Genomic DNA, 12,120 nt, shown 5'->3' with positions numbered 1-12,120 from the left:
TGAAAATAAAAATTCAAGCAGGAAGAAAGTTTTTTGGAAGTGGTCTGAAAAGTGACTTCAGGATATATTTAAAACACAGCATTTTTAAAAGCTATATAGAAAAAAAAACGTATTTTCTGGTGCCTATGTTGGGAAAAAAAAAGTTTGCATCAGTATTTTTTCCAGTTGTATTTTTATATTCTTTGCATGTGTGACTATTTCATGACAGAAAATTTGGTATTTAGGGAAGCTCTCAGGTTTAAGTTAAGTTTTTTGCACATATATTTTGTGTAATTAAAAACAAACAATCTGCAGCACAGAGTAGACTCCTTGGTCTTTAATGTTGTTCTGTATGGATCTCATCCAACTTCTACTGATTATTTTGGAATATCTCCCCTTTATTTCACTGGAGGAGGATTAGATACTTAGAGTGCAATGAAGGAATCAGAGTACCAGTCTATGTGTAACTTTGCAAAAATTCCAGATGAATTCTGGATTAAGACTTGATCAAATGTATCTCCTTACAACTATGGATTAATATATTTTTAAATTTCACTGTTACAAGATCAGATTTGGATTTTGCTTCTTATACACATTATTGCTATTTAAGCTAATGAAGTGTATTACAAAAGCTCCCTCCCCCCCTCCCTCCTCCGCTCCCTTCCAGGAATACCTCTTCTATTTTCTGTGTGTCATTGTTTTGAGATGCCAATTTTCTCTGGTCTCTCTCTATATGGAGAAAAATGTTCTGATTCCCCCATGGTGGGTCAGATAGCAGATATATAAGATCAGAATAAAAAGTGGAAAACTCTTTAGTTTATCTATAATATATGTTATGTAATGAAATCAGTTGAGGAGGTTTAAAATGCATCATTTTTATTAAAAAAACTCGCAATCTTAGATAAATACTGAGAAAGTACTGGAAGTGTCATTTTTTATTTAATCGATTTAATCTGCTAATTAATTGATAAATATGAGGGGCATGACCTATATTTTGCTCACTTCTCTATGATCCTAATGTCTGTAGGCAAGAACAAGCCTCAGTGATGCAGAATGACCAATTAACTGAAAAAGATTAAAAGATCAAATAATGTCTTTGACTACCTACTGAACTGGCAGTAAGCAGTACTACTGTACGTATTTTGCGTGTGTTTTTATCTGTTTATGTCTGTGCATATATATATACACAGTTGCCTATAGCTTTGACATATATTTAGTGCAAAGGTTTAATGTTACTCTGTTCATTCAGATGTATGTCAGGTATCAATGAGAGATCTTAAACAAGCGTGTGGATGTAATTGTACTCATAGTGTGTAGAGGTAAGACTGTTTGAGACATTTTTCAAAGATGACCATGACCCCAGCTCAGAGTATAGTATGTTTCTTGATTTTTGTATTCACGGTGTGCTCTTAAATTAAATTGTAGCATGACTTAATGAGCTCAGACCATTTCAAATACAGTGTTTGAGATCATTTAATAATTTTATTAGAATGAAGACCCATTTTTATTTCCAAGTGATTTCTCTAGAAATATGTGTGCTGTTGAATTGTAAGCAAGGCATTCAGTATGAAGGAAAAAATTTACTAAGTCGGAGTTCCTATCAGAGAACTGAATTTCAAGGGATAAGGAGAAAGAAGGAAGGAAGGATCACAGAATCATTGGGGTTGATGAGGACCTCTTGAGGTCATCTAGTTCAACCCCCCTGTTCAAGCAGGGTCACCTAGAGAGAGTTGCCCAGGATCCTGTCCAGTTTTGAATATCTCTGTGGATGGGGATTCCACAACCACATGACATCATATGGTATGGAATAGCCCTTTGGTCAGTTGGGGTCAGCTGTCCCAGCTGTGTCCCCTCCCAACTTCTTGTGTACACCCAGCCTACTCACTGGCTGGGTGGTGTGAGAAGCATAAAAGGCCTTGACTCTGTGTAAGCACTGCTCAGTAATAACAAAACCATCTCTGTATTATCAACACTGTTTTCAGCACAAATCCAAAATGTAGCCCCATACTAGCTACTGTGAAGAAAATTAACTCTATCCCAGCCAAAACCAGCACACTAACCCATACTTTGTCAGCTTATCTATGATAATGTTATAGGAGGCAGTGTCAAAAGCTTTGCTAAGGTGGAGGTAAACAACATCCTCTGCTCCTCCTCATCCACAATGCTAGTCACCTGATTGTAGAAGGCAATCAGGGTGATTAAGCATGATTTCCCTTTTGTAAATCCATGTTGGCTACTCCTGATCACCACCTTGTCCTTTGTGTGTTTGGAAATGCTTTCCAGCATTAGTTGCTTCATCACCTTCCCAGGGACTGAGATGAGACTGACCAGCCTGTAGTTCCCCGGATCTTCCTTCTTGCCTTTTTGAAGAGAGGACTGACATTTGCTCTATTGCAGTCTTCAAGAACCTCTCCCAGTTGCCATGACCCTTGTAAGGTAATCGAGAGTGGCATTGCAATGATATCAGCCAGCTCCCTCAGCACTCCTGTGTGCAACTTTTGAGACCCCATGGACTTCTGTGTGTCCAGTCTGTTTAAGTGCTCCCTAACCTGGTCCTCTTCCACCAAGTGTAGCCTTCCTTGCTTCAGACTCTGGTCTCAGGGGTTTAGGAATCCTGAAAGTCACTCTTAGCAATAAAGACTGAAGTGAAGAAGGCATACCTCATCCTTTTCTGTGACCTTTGCCACCAAGATCCCCTGTCCTGTTCAGCAGCGGGCTCATGTTTTCCCTACTCTTCCTTTTGCTGTTTATGTACTTGTAGAATCCTTTCTTGTTGCCCTACATGTCCTGTGCCAGATTCCACTTCAGGTGAGCCTTGGCTTTCCTAACCCCATCCCTGCACAACTGGATGGCATCTTTATACTCCTTCTGGGTCATCTGTCCCTACTTCCACCTCTTGTACACTTCCTTTCTATGTCTGAGTTCAGTCAGGAGCTCCTTGCTCATCCATTCAGGCCTCCTGCCTGTGATTTCCTACTTGTCAGGATGGACTTCTCTTGAGCTTGGAGGAAGTGATCCTTGAATATCAACCAGCTCTCCTGGAACTCTCTTCTCTCTGTATCCCATGGGATTCTTCTAAGCAGGTCTCTGAAGAGATTAGCGTCTCCTGTCTTGAAATCCAGGCCTGTGGTCTTGCTTTTGCCTTGCTCCTTCTTTTCAGAATCCTGAACTCCACTGCCTCATGGTCACTGCAGCCAAGGCTGCTCCTGACCATTTCTTCCTTGCTCGTAAGTATGAGGTCCAGCAGAGCACCATTCCTTATTGTCTCCTTGATCACCTTTGTCAGGAAGTTGTCATCAATGCACTGCATAAATCTGGATTGCTTGTGCCCTGCTGTGTTGTCCTTCCAGAAGATATCAGAGTGATTAAAGTGCCCCATCAGGACGAGGGCATGTGAATGTGAGACTTCTTCCATTTGTTTGAAGAAGGCCTTGTCCTGATCAGGAGGTCTCCAGCAGATACTCACTACAGCAGCATGAATATTGTTCTGCCTGCTGGTCTTCACCTATAAGTTCTTGACTGGCTCCTTACCTGACCTTTGACAAGGCAGAGCCCCTATCACGTAAAGTGCAACACCCCCTCCTTGCCTCCCAGGCATGGGAAGAAGTGCTTAATAGAATACAAGCCAATAAACTAGATTTGTACAACTTTTAAAACAGAGAACGGTCAGGTCTGGTAAGTGAGATGAAATAGAAATGCTTCTCCCCACACTGTCCTGTGTTCCTGAACTTCCCTTGAGATTAACATGCTCAAATGCTGAGGGGGAAGAAGTGGATCCTTCTCCCTCTGAAAGGCTTCACTTGTCCCGGAGCACATGATGAAAGCAGCCTTCCCTTCTGCTGTTCCGTCACCTCTTTTTTAGCACAATACAAAATGTATCCCATGAACTGTGAAAAAACAAGTAGTTATGCCACATTCAACTGTGTCTGTCACTTGGTGAAATATTGTTGAAACTGGATATCTATGCTGGATAAGCCTTTTCAATCCAGTAGTACTGGATTTCTGTACACTAGGTTAAAGCTGTAAGGTGCAGAACATGAAATATTTTACAGAGTAGATAACTGGCTGTTTCACTTCATATTAGAAATATTCAAGGTTAGTGACTGATGACAGAATAGAGGACCCAAAAATTCAGAAATAACAAGTTTCTGAACTATCTCTAAAATAAAAAATCACAACTAAAAGCACAAAATAAAAAAACCTAGTCACTTGTAGCAGGAAGAGGTCGAGACAATTAGCTACTTTATGTAGAGCTAATAAGTTTTTAAAAATTTTTTTTCAATAACAAAATTCAATTCAAATAACAAAACTATTAAATTTTATGAATTACCTTTTTTGTAATTAAATTGCGCCCGAAGTTATAAATTGCTGTTTTGTTATGCCTGAGTTTGAAAGCTTCTGACTTACTTCTAGATATGAAAATGCTTTTGACCTTTGATAATCTGGCAAATTGTTACTTATTCCCCAATTTGATATTTGTCTGCATTCTTCCAAAACAAGAGCATTGCAAAACTGTGAGAAATGTTGGCATCTTAATTTTACCTGAATACTGTAGATCTTACTTAGGCAGTTATGTCTTAGTCATTGACTCTTCCAACTGAGGCTAAAGCAGAAGATGGAGGAGGAGGAAGGCAATCCAGTATCTGGGTAATTAGTGTTTCTTGTATGATGGAGTAATTTCTGTTCCCTTGTTTATGACTGAGAAAAGGAGTGAAGAGATCAGCTTTGTAGAGATGAGAAGCAACTGAGTCATTATTTGGAGATGGAAGTGAGTATGAGTGAAGGGAAACAAAAGGCTGACAAACAAATGTATTATAAAATAAAAAGGGAGTTTAAAACACTTGCTTCTTCAGGTTTAGTAAGGTGTCTTCAAAAGTCTTGGCGCCTTTGCCATATATTGAAACTAGAAATAAATGACTATGGACAAAGAAATGTAGGTCAAGTTTTCTTTCATTCTGTCTTTGGAAGATTTATGGAGTATATGAAATCACTGTGAGTTGAAACAGTACTTTGAAACAGAAGAAAGCTTTCATTAGGGGACTTCAAAGCAGCTACACCTGGAAAGCCTGATTGATTAAAACATTGATTTGATTCAATACGCCTTCGTCAATAATGCTTATTTTAAGTGTTAATATTTGTGTCACAAGTATAGTAAGCACCTCTTACAAGCTGTGAAATGTATGTCACAGGATCAATGAGCAGCAAGTATGATTTGAGGCAGTAAGGACTGATAAGCAGTCACTGCTTTCTTTGGAGACATGGCAATGGATGAAAGAAGAGTACTTTCAGATCCTGTGCTCATCTGTACATGGAGAGAGGATAATCTTGTTTTGGGGTTGTGCAGGTGTTTAGTTTTTGCTTATTTATACAAAATGACACTTAGCATTTAAATAGCAATTTTCATCTTCAAAGTAAATTAATTCTTTTAACACCCCTATGAAGTAAGTAAAGTTATTCCAGTCTGGCAGACATTAAATTGAAAGACAAGTATCTTGCCCCAAGCTATCCAGGAAGCCATTGCAAATTCAGTTTTAGAAAACAGAGCTTTTCTTGCTCAGAGATAAATTTTCTTGTCAAATTTACATATGTTTTGTGATATTTTGTCTGAAAGAGAACAGGAAAGCACATTTTGGACCTTGTTCTGTCTCTGTTTGTAGTTGCGTTTGAAGGAAATGATACAGTAGCTCTGTTTCAGTATTCCAGGTAAGTACATTACAGGGCACCTTGACAAATCTATTTGAAATAGCCTGAACAGTGTTTGGGTTGTACCTGCTGTGTCACGTCCTTGGGAGAGGCCTCAATACACAAAGAAATGTGAGTTTGCCTTACCTTGTTTTTGGAGCTGGCTTTGAATTCTAGAAGAAAAAAAGGGTAATGGCAATGAGGACGTGAAGAGCTGTGGAAGCACGAAGACTCTGAAAGCTTGTGTTAAATGTCCTCAACTGCTTTCATGTTAGCTATTCAGTATTTTGTAGTAAGAAGAAATAAAATGAAACTCTACCACATAGTTTCTGACATTTTTAAAAAAAGTTAAGAAGTCAGATTTCTGTTTCTTCATAAATATAGGATGTAAAGAATTTTTTTCTCTTGATATTTCTAAATCGAAACATTTTGACACTCTGTCTTTGAGGATGTATAGGAAAATTCAGATGAAACAGAACTGAAACTGAAAATTCAGTGATAAAATTTGACATGCATAAAATCTCAGTCAAGAGATGTGTTTCCATACAACTTTTTTGGTCATGTACTATGGGAATGAAAATTACAGAGCACACAAGTGTAGGAGGTTCAGATTGGAGATATCTGCTATGTCCTGAGTGTCAGCTCACTAGCAGGCAGAACTATGATAAGATTGTGCATGTTTTCTGTTTTCATGGAAATAAGCTGCCTTATCCAATAAGGAATGGGTGTCTGCAGGAGGCATTAGGACAAAAATCACATAGTGCTTGCTACATTATGGCTGCTGAAAGAGAAGGTTATAGTATGCACACATTGTAATGAGATCTTGGATACTTGGAGACATAGTGTGATAAAATTTACTAGTAGGAATTCCCCAAGTTCTGTAGCACAGTTAATTAATATACTCTATCACTTTTAAAATTGTTCTTGTTCCTTCTCTATGTCTTACCTCTAAAACACGTGGCTGCTATGTTGGTAATATTTTTATTAGGACATGCTATTATTATGTAATTCCACATAGGAGTAATGGTTATACAGATCTTTTATTAGGACTATAGAAACAAAACAACTGTATCATTGAATTCAGTGTAAAAAATATGAATCATAGTTAAGTGTACTCACTGTAATATATTTCAATGAACTACTTCTTACCACAATCATGTATGGGGAAGAGTTTATTAATGTGGTCTCCAAGCAGCATGACGTGGTCCCTAGTCTTCAGTTTCCACTGTGTTGTCTTGGCAACGTGGTGCAGAATCTTCTCATGTGTATCTGGAAAGATGGATTTTGCAACTGAATTCTGTTAGCTAATCTTTCCAGAACTGTTCTCTAGGTGAATTACCTTGTCAGTCTAGACCTCCATCTCCCCACATTTGAGAACTGGATTCCATATTTTGTTCTTCAATCACCTTCTGCTTTGCCCCATTCAAAACTGTTCAGTGCATTCCTTAATATGACACATTTCAGTCCAGTGCATTCCTTTAATATGGGGAAATTTTCAGATCAAGAGGCAGCAGGAAAGGTAAACTGAACAAAGGGTGGCTGTTTAATTTGCAGCAAAAAAGTTAATTCTTGGAATTTTTTTTTTTTTTTTGAGTGCCAGAAATTCAATTCTGGAGTTATTAAGCCCAAGCATCTGGAGCTGAGATGAAAGAGATGGAACAGATTTCTTCCAAAGCCCAGGCTACTGGTTTAGGTTATCAGGTGGTGCCTCGTAGTTGCAGTTCATGCTTTTTAAAGACGTGTGTATCCTGTCAAGACTAGGATCATATTTTTTTAGTGGAAGCTGATATTATGCAGAACAGTTCTTCAGAAGTGGGAATTATGCTGTAGAAACTTCTGCAGCTCTGCAACCCTGAATTACAGAGTCCTCTGAGCATAATTTTCTGGATAACTGAATTTATTACAGGTATTCATGTAGAGGAAGAGGAGAAAAGTGATCATTTATCATGTCTCTACCTGGGGGCTTGCATTCTGTCCTTTAAAGGTATGAACATAAAGATTGTTTCAGCCATTGTTTGTTGCTTAGTAATCAGACTTGTGCAGATGTGGACTGCGTGTCATTAGTTACAGTAGCTCGTCATTCCTTCAGTGTCATGGAAGGACACACAGTTCAAACAGGTTTTTAGTTGTCCTTATTGGAGGAGAGAGGAGGAAATTTTTTTAGGGGCCACAGGCATTGCCAAGGCAGAGGCTGACCTTTCAGTAGTGTGTGACTGTCTCATTCTGTACTGTGGCCTTTACCATTAGGTTCAGAGAAGGAACAGAATTGTATGTATTTTTTATTTTGCCTCAACCTGTGTCAAAATCAAGGAGCTCTTTGCTAACTCATCCTGATGATTGGCTTCTCTCTTGAGCTTGGAGCATTGATAGTTCTCTCAATTCTTATCTTATCATAATTTAACATAATTTAAAGGAGTGACATGGATTTAAACTAGGATTTGACACTCTTGTTTTCTAACGAGCCAAGTAATTTGGGCTACATTGCTTTGGGGGAGCGAACCAGTCTCTTCAACCTGTGAAGAACAGTTGGTGCCTCCCTGTCCCAGTATTCCAGTAATGTTACCACTCAGATGTGCAGGAAGAGTGGGGAAACCTGCCCCTCCTCAGCACGGGACATTGGAGCCCTCAATCTGTGCGTACAACCCAAGAGTGCGCTGTAATTGCAGAGACAAAATTTCCTCAGCCTCACTCTCCTTCCACCCCACCTTTTTTTTTTTTTTTTTTTTTTTTTTGTTGAAGGTGTTGCATTATGATATAAACTACTTGGGCCTTTATATGGACAATCACATGGAACATTAGAATTATAAAAGTTTCTTAAATGAGCCTTTATTTGGAAATGTGGTAAAATTGCTTACTTGTGAAAACCTTACCTCAGAGCACCATGTTTCCGGGCAGGTAGAGAAGAGACTTAAGCATTCAAGACTGCTGGTACTCAGAACCAGGCATTTTATTGGTGTAATTGTTGTTATTCTAATGCTAAAGTATTGCATCTGTACTCATCTTTCAGTCTTGAATTTTCGTGAATTTTCTCTGTGCAATCCATGTGAAATGGATTCTCCTTCAGAAATTTAGGCTGTATCTGCTTAGCTGAGAAATATTTTTTATAGAAATGTCTTGTTCATAACTACGGACTGCTTGTGTGTTGGACATCCAAGAATGTATGTCTGGATTATATACATATTCTCTAAGGTGTTTTTACTTTGAACATTACAGCTGCATAGGTTTATTATTGTCTTTGCTGCTGGTCACTGTCTTCCCTGTTTAATGAAGTGAATTTCTCCTCCAAATATGTTTCGCTCTTGGGGGTTATTTCAGATACCCATTTCACATGGCCTTCTTCAGTTCTCCCATGCACTTTAGGAAATGCACCACGTTGCAAAGATGGCCCTGGTTCAGAGGTGGCAGGAATGTTGTGGCTTGAAAAAAAAAGATGGATCCCTTTTGTTTTTATTTATGGAATTGATTACAGTTTAGGCATGGTTAAGTCAGAAAGAACACTAGGTCCTTCTAGTAAGAAAAAAGCATGCACCTCTATTCTTTAAATTACTGGAAAGGTTCTCTTCTCCTCCTCCTCCTCTTTTTTCTTCCCACGAGTGAGCACCTCCTTTGTGTTGATACAAATTTGGTTATCAGCTGTGCCATAGCCACTCTGTCTCATTTGTGGTAACATTTTCTAACTTAGAATTGATAGAAAGTATGTATTAAGCTTTTCTGTTCCCATTTGACTTCAGTTTCTCAGTGCTTATTAATGTTAATCTTTTCTGACTGTCTTTCCACGTGCAGCTGGGGACGTGTTAAAATGAATGAAGTATTAGAAATATTTTCCTCCTTTTTAAAATTTTCTTGATGTGGTTTAGATGATTGAAAATAAAAGAACTGTAAAGTAGTCTTTAAGTTACGGAGCTCAGCCATGAATGATGTTTAGTGTGCACTGAATAGGCAAATGAAGAAGAAGAAGAGGGGACACCTTTGGGAATGGGTATGTTAAATAAGAATAGTGCAGTCTCATCTGCCTGAAGGAGACAAGCTGTGCCAGCACCTCCAGTTCGTATGTGTGTGAAGATGTTACAGGTTGCTGATCTCATTCTTGTCGCATGGCAACTGCATTTTTTTTTGTTGCTCAGACAATAAAGTCCTCATTAGTGTAAAGCAGATGATTTTCCTGATGGTTTAAGAACAGGAAAGCTAGTAGTAAGCTGCATGGATCTAGCGCACGGAAGGAATGATGCCTTGCAGGATTTAAGACTGCCTAGTGAAGGCAGAAAGAGAGAGAACAGGAGTTTCTAAGACATTACACCCCAGTGTGGAAAAAAAATATTTGAATTGCACAGTAGTAATTTTATCTGTCTTTTCCATCTTGGCAGTATTACTATGCATGCAATATATTAAGATTCTGCAAAATGATTAAACAGTAAATGGTTAGCACTGAGATGTGTAATTACTTTTTATAATCTCCATTTATCTCTTAGTATTTCATCATGTATCAGTTATGATGTTACAGTAGGAGGAAAATAAAAATGGGAGATTAATTTTTAGTCTGAAAATATAGTATAATTCAGTGTGTTGCCCGACTTCATGCATCTTTAAACGTGCCATCAGACATCTTCAAAATATGACCAAAAAGCTTTCTGTTCTCCTCTGATTAATTACCTCGACTGTCATTTTGGTATAAGGAACTCATAAATTATAAATTACCATTTGGAGGCAAAAGAGCCTGGTATACTTACAAAATGAATGTATACACTTATGGTGCTTTTTGACTAGCTTGCCAGTTCGTGATAACTGAACTTATTTCCTTCTTTGGTTTTAATATTTGTCATGGCCCGTGAACCTTTAACTAAGCTAATTAGAGCTTCTTTACAGTTACATTTTGTACATTTATTCTGGAGATTTTATTTGGATGTGCTTTGAAATCTTCAGAGGCCTTGTGTATATGTATGATACCACAAACAGCACAGTTTGTAAGTAGGTTCTGTGTTTGGATAGGATGGTGAAAGGGAGCCTTAGAGGAATTTTAATGGTTTTGGGGGTTGATTTTGTTTTTAAATAAGTGGATTGAGTATAGCAATAGAACTGTTATACAAGAGGTATTTGGCCTTCGCAAGTGTAATATGTATTCATGGTAATAGATGCATTATGACTAGAAGTGCTTTGAAGCATTTAGAAAACACTGAAAGAATTGCTGGTTTCTCTTCTGACTTTAAATTCTACGAATAAGCGTGGCAACTCAGGCACTTTCAGAAAATATATTACTTTATAAGCAAAATGGATTTTATTTTGAGAAGCAGGCTTCAGATTTTCAAATACCTTTAGCTTTTTTTTCCCCTGTGCTTCTGTACATTTGCAAGAAATGAGGGAAACACTGCTTCTGACTAGCTGTACATAGCTGTTGTGCATGTATTAATATGGCTTCACAGTCAGGTTAATACTAACATCATAATTTCTAGGTTGTGCAAACAAGCTTGAAGCTGTCATTCTTCATGCTGTGTATGTGCATAATAATATGGGAATACTTGCCCATTTATTTAAATATGAATATACTTTAATTAATGCAACACTAAATATAATGCAGTATTTCCTTTTAAAGGTTGGAAATAATGTGCCAGCTGAGGTAGGAGGCATTCATTGATACCACTGCAGGTTAGGATCCGATATAAAGTTAAACCAATAGAGTAATGACATAGATGAGCTTTCGGAAAGCTATTTGTTGCTAAAGCTCTGTTTCAGGAAAATGACCTGGCTGATGAAAGCACTTAAATGTGTACCTGAATTGCATGTGATGTTTAAAATGTAAAGTGATATCCTAAACTACGAATTACATTAAATGGACAAATTGATTGTGGGGGAGGAAATACTTGTGATACTATTCCTGTTTTAAATGAAACATACTGAGAGAAATAGCTCGGCAGTGGCGGTGTGTAACTGGGTGTGTGATTTGTGAACGGTCTAAGCTCACATAAGTGCAAACCGCCAGTGAAAGAGGGAGTGGAGCATCCCTTCTTCATCTCTGGCACTGCCTTTGTACCCCCGCTCTTAGGCCAGTCCTACCACGCGTGTGGCCACGTGGCAAGCAGAATCAGAGCATTGATTTAGGCAAAAACTAACCTGGCTGAAAGAAAGAATAATTTTTTTTTTTTTTTTAACATATGAATCAGTTCAATCCAATTCCATGTAAAAATGGGGGAAAAAGGAAGATGGGAATGTACAGCCAAGGTGTAGAAGAATAATGAGACCACACTTTTTTTTACAGTTACCTTCACTGATGTGCATTTAAATTAGCTCAAGTCAACTGTGCAGTGTCCAGTTGTGCATTTTAATTACAAAATCATCCTTCTTCATATACTGGATAATGAAAATGAATATGGCTGTCACATCATTGTCTCTTTTAGCTATTGTCTGTGCTGTCTTTCAGACAGTAACCACTTTCTGTGGTGTCTGTAGTATATGGCCCTATTGTTG

At 38.1% G+C, this 12,120-nt stretch overlaps 1 protein-coding gene across 1 annotated transcript in view; it reads left to right on the top strand.

Annotated features, from left to right (window-relative positions):
* Positions 1 to 12,120, top strand: part of ACSS3 (acyl-CoA synthetase short chain family member 3) — a gene marked incomplete at its 5' end in the record, with an annotated part of 91,906 nt that overhangs the window by 48,983 nt on the left and 30,803 nt on the right. The gene's annotated exons all lie outside the window — the stretch shown is intronic.

This window comes from Platalea leucorodia (genome assembly GCF_965183815.1).
Source record: "Platalea leucorodia genome assembly, chromosome: 4".
In the NCBI taxonomy this organism is placed as follows: Eukaryota; Metazoa; Chordata; class Aves; order Pelecaniformes; family Threskiornithidae; genus Platalea; species Platalea leucorodia.
The sequence above is the reverse complement of the archived record's forward strand: the minus strand, read 5'-3'. Positions and strand labels throughout refer to the sequence as shown.